Genomic DNA, 10868 nt, shown 5'->3' with positions numbered 1-10868 from the left:
GAATAATATGGGCGAATAATAACCAACCATCATTACTTTATGTGTCATTATATCGCCCACATAGTGACCACCTGTCAATCTGTCGTACAAATATCTTAGTACCTTCTCCATGTCTTGAGGCTCAAGGCATCTTAGCAGTACACTATTATGGTGCTTTCTAAAAAGCACTCCACAAACGAGCTGATAGGATAGATTTTTATGGAAGATTTCCTTGTTTTGTTTGTTTGATAAGTGTGTGGGCAAGGTGTCGTGATCTAATAATTTTCATATATCTGAATACCATGGCATTGTTGAGCTTGACTGGGGAACTTGTTCAAAGTTGTACATCTCTATTTCCTGCTCCCAACCTGAAAAATCTTGCTCTGAAGCATCTCTCATTTCTACTACTAATTGACAGAGGCCATGACCCTTAATGGTATGAACTGGCTTAAACTCCAGATCATATTCTTGTAAATAGGTCATCCAATTTTCTCTCTTCTCACCCAGCTCTTGTTGCAAACTAGTGTTATGACTACTCTATGAGGCACATATATGATCGTCTGAGCTTTAAGGAGATAGGGCCTGAAATATTTTACTTCCTTATACATAGTGATTTTTTTTATCGATGGCAGGGTAACTTATCTCTGACCTCTGTAACCTAGCACTCATGAAGAAAATAGGTCGTTCATTTCCTTCAGCATTCTTCTAAGTGAGTATGGTCGTAATAGATGAATCTGAAGCAAAAGTGTAAAGCGGGAAATCTTTTCCATAATTAGGGCTAAACAATGTAGGCACATCAGCAATAGCTTGTTGAATTTGAGCAAATTCATCTTTTTCCCTTTTGTCCCATTTATAAATATCATCTTTCTTAATCATATCCTATATAGGTTTAACTATTTGAGCATAGTCAGAGATGAACTTGTGCAAGAAATTAATCTTCCTAAGAAATATTGCATAGCTTTCTTGTTTACTAGGAACAAGATCTGAGTTGTAGCTTTGGCCCTTTCAAGATCAACTTTGATTCCACTTTTCACAATGATGTGTCCTAAGAGGGTGCCTTCTGACACACCAAAGATGCTTCTCTTGGGATTAATAGATATCCCATCTTTTCGATGTCGATCAAGTATTTGCTTCAAATGACGTACATAACTTAATCTTCTTTTGGAGTATACATTTATATCATCCAAAAAAACAACTACAATTTGGCCAATTAGGCCATGGAAAGTGATGTCCATTGCTCTTTGAAAAGTAGCACCAACATTTATAAGCTTGAATGGCATACGCTTGAAGGTGAATGTTCCCCACTTGGTCTTGAAGGTGGTTTTAAGACGATATGATTTTGCCACTAGAACTTGATTATAGCCAGAAAAACCATCTAGCAACGAGAACATCTCAGACCCAAATATTGTTTGGAGGATTTCTTCCATGGATGGTATCAGGTAGTTTTCGTTTTCTGATGCCTGGTTAAGATTACGAAAGTCAACACATAACCTTATCTCACCGGACTTCTTTCTGACACGGACCAAATTCGAAACCCAAGTAGAATGTCTGACCTTGAAAATGATCTGAGAATCTAGCAACTTCCTCAAATCCTTTTGAATTAGGTGTTCTAAGGTCGGATAAAATTTCCTTAGCTTCTGTTGAAAAGGTTTCACCCCTTCTAAAATTGGAATGACATGCTAGATAATACGATTATCATATGTCTTCAAATCATCGTAGGTCCATGCAAATACATCCTGGTATTGTTTGAACATGCAGATGAATTCTTGTTGTTCTTGTGGAGAACAACATGTACCGAGGTTTACATATTTCAGATCTTCTTGAGTTCCCAAGTTGATTTGTTCATATGACAAATTCGAGCTCTGAATCTTAGAATTAATTGGTCCTTTGAATTGTTTTGCAGGTCATATAATTTTTCCAGGGACACTACACCTTTAGGCATAGTTTTTTCTTTCATCACATTATATGTCTCTTGCATAGCCTTGTCATGCTAATCCTCCTTAATGGTCGCGTATTTAAACACATCTGCATTAGCCATAAAATGTAGTATCTATTGGTCATCATTGAAAACATGAAAATTAGTGATGTTATTAAGCACGGATGGTTTATATATAATTTTTATATAAAAACCATTTTTCAAAGGTGACATTCTTGCAACTACATTAGCTAATGTGTCTGTTGCGACATTTCTAAGTCTAGGAACAAAAATAATATTAAATGCTTTAAAATAAGTAATAAATCACCATACCTCTTGTTGGTAGTTTTTAAGATTTGGTGAAACACAGTGGATAGTGTCCCATACCTGACAAGTAACCACTTATGAGTCACCAATTACCTTGAGCAACTCTACCTTCATATTGATGGCTTTGTTTAACCCAAGCACGAGTGCTTCATATTCGGTAGTATTATTTGTACACTCAAACTCCAAATGGCATCATAGGATGTACTTCTTATTACATGGGTTTATGAGTATGCAACTAGCTCCAGAGCCATTCTGTGTTTTAGAACCATCGAAGTACATAGTCCATATATTATTAGCTACTAAACTAGTTCCTATATTATTATTACTATTATGTACATCTATATTACAAGTTTCATTAGCACCACTTGGAGTACAAGGAAGGAGCTCCAACTGTGTGTCTAGTGGGACGGGTGATGGTTGTGCTTGATAACACCCGTGATCAACTTCCAAGAAACAGTTTCAGAAGATAATATCTACAAATGCAATAGGTTCATTATGACTCTCAAGTGGTGTCACAGTATATTTCATGTATTGTTTACTTCCCACTTGAATTTGGTTGTTTCTACCCTTATATGGAAGCCATAAGTGTGACCAATCTGTAGCAAAATACCCTTGTAACTCATTAGACCAGTCTCTACTCGGGAGTATCCAATTGGCTTCAATGATGTCCACAATTACAATGTTTATGCATTGGTGTACCCAATGATCAGATGATAATCGGATAATGACATTCTTGAGTTAACAAATTGTTTGGACAAGGGATTTGTCTAGCTAGATTATTTGTGAATCAATTTTATCCCATTTAACATTAATTTTATTAGCAACAGATAATGGAATTACATTCATAGATGCACTTGAATCAACCAAACAATTATGGACATTGTAATTAAAGATTTTGAAAGTTAACAGAGGACATAGATTATCATCATTACAACATTAACTACAGATTCGAGAGTTCCATAGACTTACTAGACAACTTTTGAGAGGTAGAATCTTTGTCACCTGATGAAAGATGTGAGAAGGCTTGGACAAGTGGTTCATGTTGGCCTGCTATATTTGCGAGCTCAAAGATGGAAATGTTGGCACAAGCTCTCTTCAAATCTTCAACTACGTTATAATCAATAGTTTTGATTTTAGCAGGCATTGTTGAAGTGTTTGGAGGTGAAGCTTGATTTGAAACTTCCAGAGTGATGGACTTATTTTTACTGTTGGTGGAAGTATTCTTAGAGACAACAACGCATCCAGGCTTATTTTTTGTATTCTGAGTAGGATTAATTGGTGGTGTGAGTCTTCTTTATAATTTCTTCTTTAATTATTGTCTCACCACTTCCAACTTAGGAATGGAACCTTTTGCTGCTCAATTATAATGACCAGCTTGTTTTTGAGGAGGGGATTCACTTTGAGGAGGTGTTTCAACACTCTTCTTGTCGGTATTGAGAATAGAACCAAAAATGTTAACTACATTTCCAATACTTGTGCTTTCCTTAGCCGCTGCAAGCTCATTTGTTTCTTTTGTCTTCTCAAATTGCTCATCTGCTAGTAAAGTATCAAAAATGTGTGTTGCCAGGGAATTCATGTTGTGGTTCCACTGTGGGCATGTTTTCTTTGAATTTCATTCTTGGTGGAAGGAACAATAGTTATCCATGCCTATGTTTTTTATATTCAACACAAAATTTGAACTATGGGAAAATTTAGTTCGCTGACAATTGTCATTGTTATTCCTTATGAATCGGAAAGACTTCAAAGGCTTCCTACTAGTAGAGGTTTCGCTTGAATTTCTCATTAATTATGAGACTTCATTAGTGAGTGGATTTAAAGATTTAGTCAAGCTATCAATATCAATAGATTTATTTTCTTTAGCCTTACTTGAAGAAGGTTGAGACTTTTTGCCAGTCTCCTTGGATTCTTTAGATTCTTCATTATCATTAATAGATCCAATGGCGTGCAAGTATTTTTCCATAGCTATCGCTTCCGCAAAGTTTAGAGCCAATGTCTCCTTTGTAGCTCTTTTAACAAAAGCATAAATGTTTGTTGGCAAGGCAGTTGTATAATAATCAATATTGAAAGAATAATGAGGTTGCGTTTATGGGGAGGACTTGTTCAATATGTGGTTAAAATATTGATTAAAATCCTTAAATTTCTCCTTTTCCCCCATCTTAATATTTTCGAGATCTTTTAATAACATGGCAGGAGTCTTGTCATCAACAAATTTATCCAAAAATAATTTCTTAAACTCCCTCCATCCATGGATTGACTTAACAGGCAAACTATGGTACCATGTTGTTGATCTACCTTATAAAATAAAAGGAAAAATACTATAAGCAACATCATCATACCATACCTCTAACATTTGTAGATGCATGTAGAAATCATCGATATGATCTTCTTCCTTAATTTTCTTGTCACGATCGAACTTAGATAACAACTCCTTCAGATGTTTGGGAATTCTCTGAAGATTTTCTGGAAGAGCAAATGGCCCTTGGGCCATCCAATCCAAGTCTTGATCTGCCATGTCTTTGTCTCTTTTCTCCTCCTCCTTTTCCTAATCTAATGATCCCTCTCCTTCACTATTTAAATTTTCATTAAACTCTAACTCGATTGTTGGTTTTTCTCCATCAAAAAGAAAAATATCTTCCTCATACTCTTTTCAAATGTGTGTAAGCGGCTCTTGCTAAACCGTGTCTTCTGAAGACTCTACTAATTCCTCAAGAGTGGCGAAAACCAAATCTTCCATCGACGCAACCAATACAGTAGTACGATTTGTTTCTTTCTTCTTAGTGGATGATGAAGAAGATTATGAGCAACATGGAGTAAACCGATAGCTTTTGTGAACCGACGGGTAATAGTTTGAAGTGCCCAGAGTTTTTCGTAAGTAACTTCTAATCCAACTCCCTACCAAGTTGAGAATACCCTTTACTCGGGATATCACTGCCTTGTCTAGAAACTAAATGATTGGGATGTGAAGAGTTATCAACCATAAAAAACCGGTTTCCCTCCTTCTAGCACCAGAATGTTAACAGTGTTGGTTACCACAAACATACAGGGGAACTCCCTGATATTAGGTCCCAATTAGACCTCACATTGTTTGTTGTAGGAGTCCCATCCAAAAGTATGGCCCAACTGTCATTTACTTAAATATTTTCCTTGGCTTAAGCAATTATCATGAGAGAGTAGCGCACATGTGCTTTTGAATGAGCAAGAAAGTATGCTCTATGAAATGTTAAATTATAGATGTATCAAGGTTCTTTCACTACAAGGGAGAGAAAGTGAAACTCTAAAAGATAAGTAATTGTACTAATCTAATGGAGACACATGTGCATAACGAGAAAGAATCGTAATACACCAATCGAAATAGTTCACATATATGCTATGATCGTTAAATCATCCCAATGCATTTCCAACAAGTTAAGCACTAAAGCACCAAAATAGTTCAATTACTTTATTACATGTGAAATCTAACATAAACCACAAACATTAGAAGAGTAGTCTCAGAACATCCACGATCTGCATAAAATGTGTTGGCCAAATGGCTTCAGGTATTAAGCAAAAGTTCCAAGTTACATAAGTACAATGAACACCACTAGCTCTAATAGTGGAGCATTAGAGCCACTACTTGCTCCCCAAAAGAACTATCTCTAGCCCTCTAATGTCTTGTGGGAGAAGCCAAGGTTAAAATTCCTTTGCTTGAGTGATGAGGACCCTTGTATAACTTGAGGCATGACCTTTCATATCCTCGTGACTCTTGACCCTCCAAATTTTAATGACCTTTGGACTTCTATAACTCTTATACTTCCAAATGACCTTTGGAATTACATGACTTTTGGTCTTCAACACATGGCTCTTTTGTCCGTACATGACTCTTGGAATTCTATTTCTTTCTATTTACAATAATTACATCATAATTTCCACAACATCATGTGGTGAGGACATGAAAAGTCACTATCATTGATGGTTTGGACTCATAGTGACTGATGACGTGGACTTTCTTTGATATGTGATAGGGTTGCCACTTGTGTCTTCAATCTTTCATGCAGCTTTTGTGTCATTAATGTATTCACCCTCCAAAGGGTATTTGATCATATGGAGTGTCTAAGTTGAATCAATCATAAATATTTCAATGTGTTCTTTGTTATCGAATTCTTCCTTTAATTGCCCTCTTTTCCCAATCTTATTCATGCATCCTTGCCATGTTGTTCTGTAGCAATATGGTGATAGAATTGCAACTACTCAAGAAATTTAATCTAAATCAAGAGACACAATTCTACTCTATTGATATGTGGAAATTAATTCACAATTTAGAACAACATTCGCAAACATGCATCAATCACATACACAAGTACACAAATGTATCTAGGGGAAATCAACTGGTAAAATCCCCTTAAGCCTGCTTGTATTAATTAGATGAATAAAGAATCTATTACAATTTCTAGCTTCGGCTCTGAGCTAAATCTGCAAAAGAATAATTATTCTCTGCTCAATGAGAAGCTCTGACCAAGACTTGGTCAATTTATGCCCCCACCTGAGCACTTATTTCCATGTGAAAATTTTGAGTAAACTAGCCCTTAATATTTAGGAATTTCCTCCAAAATGTTTGCATAATTCCTAAGGATTGATCATTAATTGCATGCAATACCTGTACACTCAAGACTAGTCTACAACTGATGTTACACTACCTTGGAATCTCCACCACAGCTGCACAATTCGAATTCCTTGCATGAATGAGTTGTTTTTGGTTGATCGATCAGTTAACTAGATGATATCTGAGTTAGATTTTTGTCCCACTGCACAATTGACCTCCAACTAGTTCTATTAACTGTTAGAACTAGTTTAACTGAGTACAACTAGAAATTTAAACTGGATTGTTACAAATTAGCAATCAATGCATGCAAACTAAACTCCAAGCCCTCTAACTTGAATTTACTAAGCTAACTGAGTGACAAGAGCAATGTCACCTCAGTTAACTACCTCCAACTTGTCTTCTGACGTGGAAATTTCGAATTTTCTTAGTTTGACCAAGGCTAATTCAAATTGATCCTCTCTTGCTACACTTCTCAACACTCCCTCTTAGCAAGAAAGGGATTATCAACCACCCCTATACTGCACTTGTGTAATTCAAACTTCCCTTTTGACAAATCCTTTGTCAAGAGTCAACATCATGTTCCTCTATCTGAGTGTATTGTAGCAACATTATCCTCCTCTGTACACAGTCCTGTAGATGATGATATCAGATATCTATATGCTTGGATCAGTCATGAAATACCAGATTCTCAAAAATCTTAATGCAACTCTGATTATCACAATAGATCACATTTAGATCGACCTCCTAACCAAACATTCCCACAAGTATCTTTCTCATCCATATCACCTCGCATGATTCTTGACTTGGCCATGTATTCAGCTTTTGTTGAGATGAGCACCACAGACCTCTGTTTCCCGTTGTACTAGGAAATTGTTGCGGACCCAACACCGAAAATTCCACCTGATGTACTCATTTCCCAATCTGCATCTGTAAAGCCACACATCTTCACTCCCTCTATCTATTTGTACCATAATCCATACTGGGTAGTGCCTCTGAGGTATCGTAAAATATGCTTAGTTGTCTTCCAATACAATTTGGTCGGCCTAACCATAGCTTGGCTCAGCTGGTTGACTACATAGCACATATTTGGTTATGTGTTCAAAACATACATCAGTGAACCCACTAGTTGTCGGTAAATGGTAGCATCAACCTCTTCACCTGAAGTGGCATTCTCCTTCCTCTAGTTGGTCGCTAGAGCCATCTTCATGGGATTACAACTCTCCATGTGAAATCTTTGCAATATATCGATGGCATACTTGCCTTGAGACACAAATAATTCCCCATCACCTTGCCATACTTCCAGCCTAAGGAAGTAGTGCATGAGACCCATGTATTTCATCTCAAATTCCCTTGTAAGGTCCTCCTTGCAAGAGTTGATCAACTACTCATCACTTGTCAATATTAAATCATCAACATATAGAACAATGATAAGTAATTTACCTTCTACCAAAATATGATAGAGGTTCACATTTGCTTCACTTTTGGTGAAGCCCAATCCAATGAAATAACTATCAATCCGAGTATGCCAAGCTCGGGGTGCCTGTTTTAGACCATACAATGCTTTCCTGAGTCTGCACACATGAGACTCCCAATCAAATGTCTCAAATCCTTCTGGTTTCTTGATGTACGCTTCCTCCTCAATAACACCATTGAGAAATGATGTTTTTCCATCCATCTAGTGGATTTTCCACACCATCTGTGCATCTAGCGCAAGAATTGATCTAATGGATGAATACCTTGTTATGCGAGCAAAGGTTTCCTCATAGTCAATTCCCACAACTTGAGAGAATCCTTTGGCCACAAATCTAGCCTTATACTTCTCTATGCTTTCATTTGTTGCACGCTTAACCTTGAAGATCCATCTCGAACCCACAACAGTTTTATATGTCAGTCTTAGGACCACTTCCCAAACACTGTTCTTCACGATGGATTCATATTCTTCCACCATTGCATCAACCCAAACTGGTTTCTCAACTCGTTCCTCAAAAGAGGATGGATCAGTCTCTGTAATCTCAGTCATTAGAGCCATGTATCCAGTGTACCTCTCGTGTGACCTCCTTTTCCTACACAAGTTTGAAGGAGATCCCACATTCTCCCTCGCATATTGCACCAAGCTATCAGCATCCCTAGTTCTCTTTCTACCTTCTCTGGATGGTTTTGCTTGAGTGAATGTCTCCACTATACCTCCTCTCTACTCTTCCATTAGTAGTTTCTCCACAACTTCATGAGGCTCCTCCTTTGGAGCTAAAATATCCTCTTCTAGTGGGATTTTAATCTCCCTCTTAAGAGAGCATCTTATTTCTTTCTCCTCATCAAAATTTACATTGCTTCTCACAACTTTCATTATGAGGGAAGGTAAGTACACCTGGTAATTTTATGGATTTTCGGTGTAACCCATAAAAACTCCCAACTCTATTATCAACTCAAGTTTCTTCCTCGAATCTTTGGAGACATGTCAGTAAATAGAATCTCCAAAAATTATGAAATAAGACACATCCATCTTTCTCTCTGAGAATGCCTCCTTTTGTGTAATCATACCAAGAACTTGATGAGGACTCTGGTTCTGCAAGTAAAATGTTGTGTTACATGCCTCTTCCCACAAATGCAATGGTAGGCCTTGGTCATGTAGCATAGCTCTCACAACTCCCACAATGCTTTGATTCTTTCTCTCAACAATCCCATTTTGTTATGGGTTGTGGGGAGGTGTTAATTCTCTTCAAATTCCTTTGGCACAAAATTTCTTGAAGTCATTCGAAACATACTCACCTCCATTGTCACTCCTAAGAGCCTTCACCTTCTTGTCGGTCTCTTTCTCAACTAGTGCCTTGAATTCTACAAATTTTGAGAATGTCTCATCCTTCTTCCGCATGAAGAAGATCCAACACTTTCTTGAGAAATCATCAATAAAAATAACATAGTACTTATGTCTGGCAGTGGAGGTTGTCGAGAAGGGTCCACAAACATCAGAGTGGACTCTCTCCAAGGCTGCATTTGCTTTGTTGTCTCGATCATGGAATGTGGATTTTACATACTTCCCCAAGGTACAACCCTTGCATACATCCTGCTGCTCAAGTGATCCTTTAGGGAGGCTAGTGGTTATTTGTTGCATAATTTTAAGGGCACCATGGTGCAAATGACCAAGTCTTATGTGTTAGATTTCACCACCATCTCGACTATGCACTTTCTCTAACTTATTGCTTAATGCAGCGCAATCTTCCACATCAAGTTTGTACAAATTCCTCATATGAACCCTGATCTGCTTCACCTTCCCAGTAGTTATGTGTCTCAGAAAGGCTTTCCCTTTACTGAAAATAACATCATAGCCACGATCTTCCAAAACTTCTACAAAGATGAGGTTCTTCTTCAGGCCTGGTACAAACATGACATCTTTGAGGTGAAGAGGGGATCTTGACTCCCTATTCAAGGTTAATGTGCCAATCCTGATAGCATTGTACTTTCTATTGTCCCCAAGATCAATATGCATCTAGAGATCTTTCTCCTCCAGGTCACTGAAAAACTCTCTACACCCTATCATGTGGAACAAGGCACCTGATTCCAAGTACCACATACTCCCCATCACAATGTTGGCCATGCATGTGATTAGGGTGAAGACTAACTCGATCTATGAATCCAATGCTTCACTTGCTGCTCCTCCTAAGTTATTCTTGCTAGACTTTTTGTGTGGACACATTGTAGCATAGTGCCTGAATTAATGACAATTGAGGCATTTTATTTTGGAAAAATGTTTATTCTTGTCTCCTTGGATGGAATCTGGTTTGATTTCATATTTCTTCCCTTTTCCCTTATTTCCCTTCCCAACCAATGCAAAATTTTCTTCATCCTCTCCCTTGCATGAACCTCCATCTCTGGTATTTCACCTAATTTCTTCTTGTACCAAATTGGACCATAAGCATTCCCAATTCAGTAGTTTTTCCCTTCCATTCACAGAGTCCTGGTAGGTTTGCGAGGATTTTGGAAGGCCTAGAAGAGCTAAGCTCGCCGATTCATCTTCCACAACATTCACACCAACCCCTCCAAACTCATCCTGAACTTGTGTAAATCTGGTGA

The sequence above is a fragment of the Pinus tabuliformis genome, chromosome X, assembly GCF_031772625.1.
Source record: "Pinus tabuliformis cultivar Carrire ecotype Pingquan chromosome X, CPIR1, whole genome shotgun sequence".
Lineage (NCBI taxonomy): Eukaryota > Viridiplantae > Streptophyta > Pinopsida > Pinales > Pinaceae > Pinus > Pinus tabuliformis.
Note: the sequence above shows the minus strand (reverse complement) of the source record.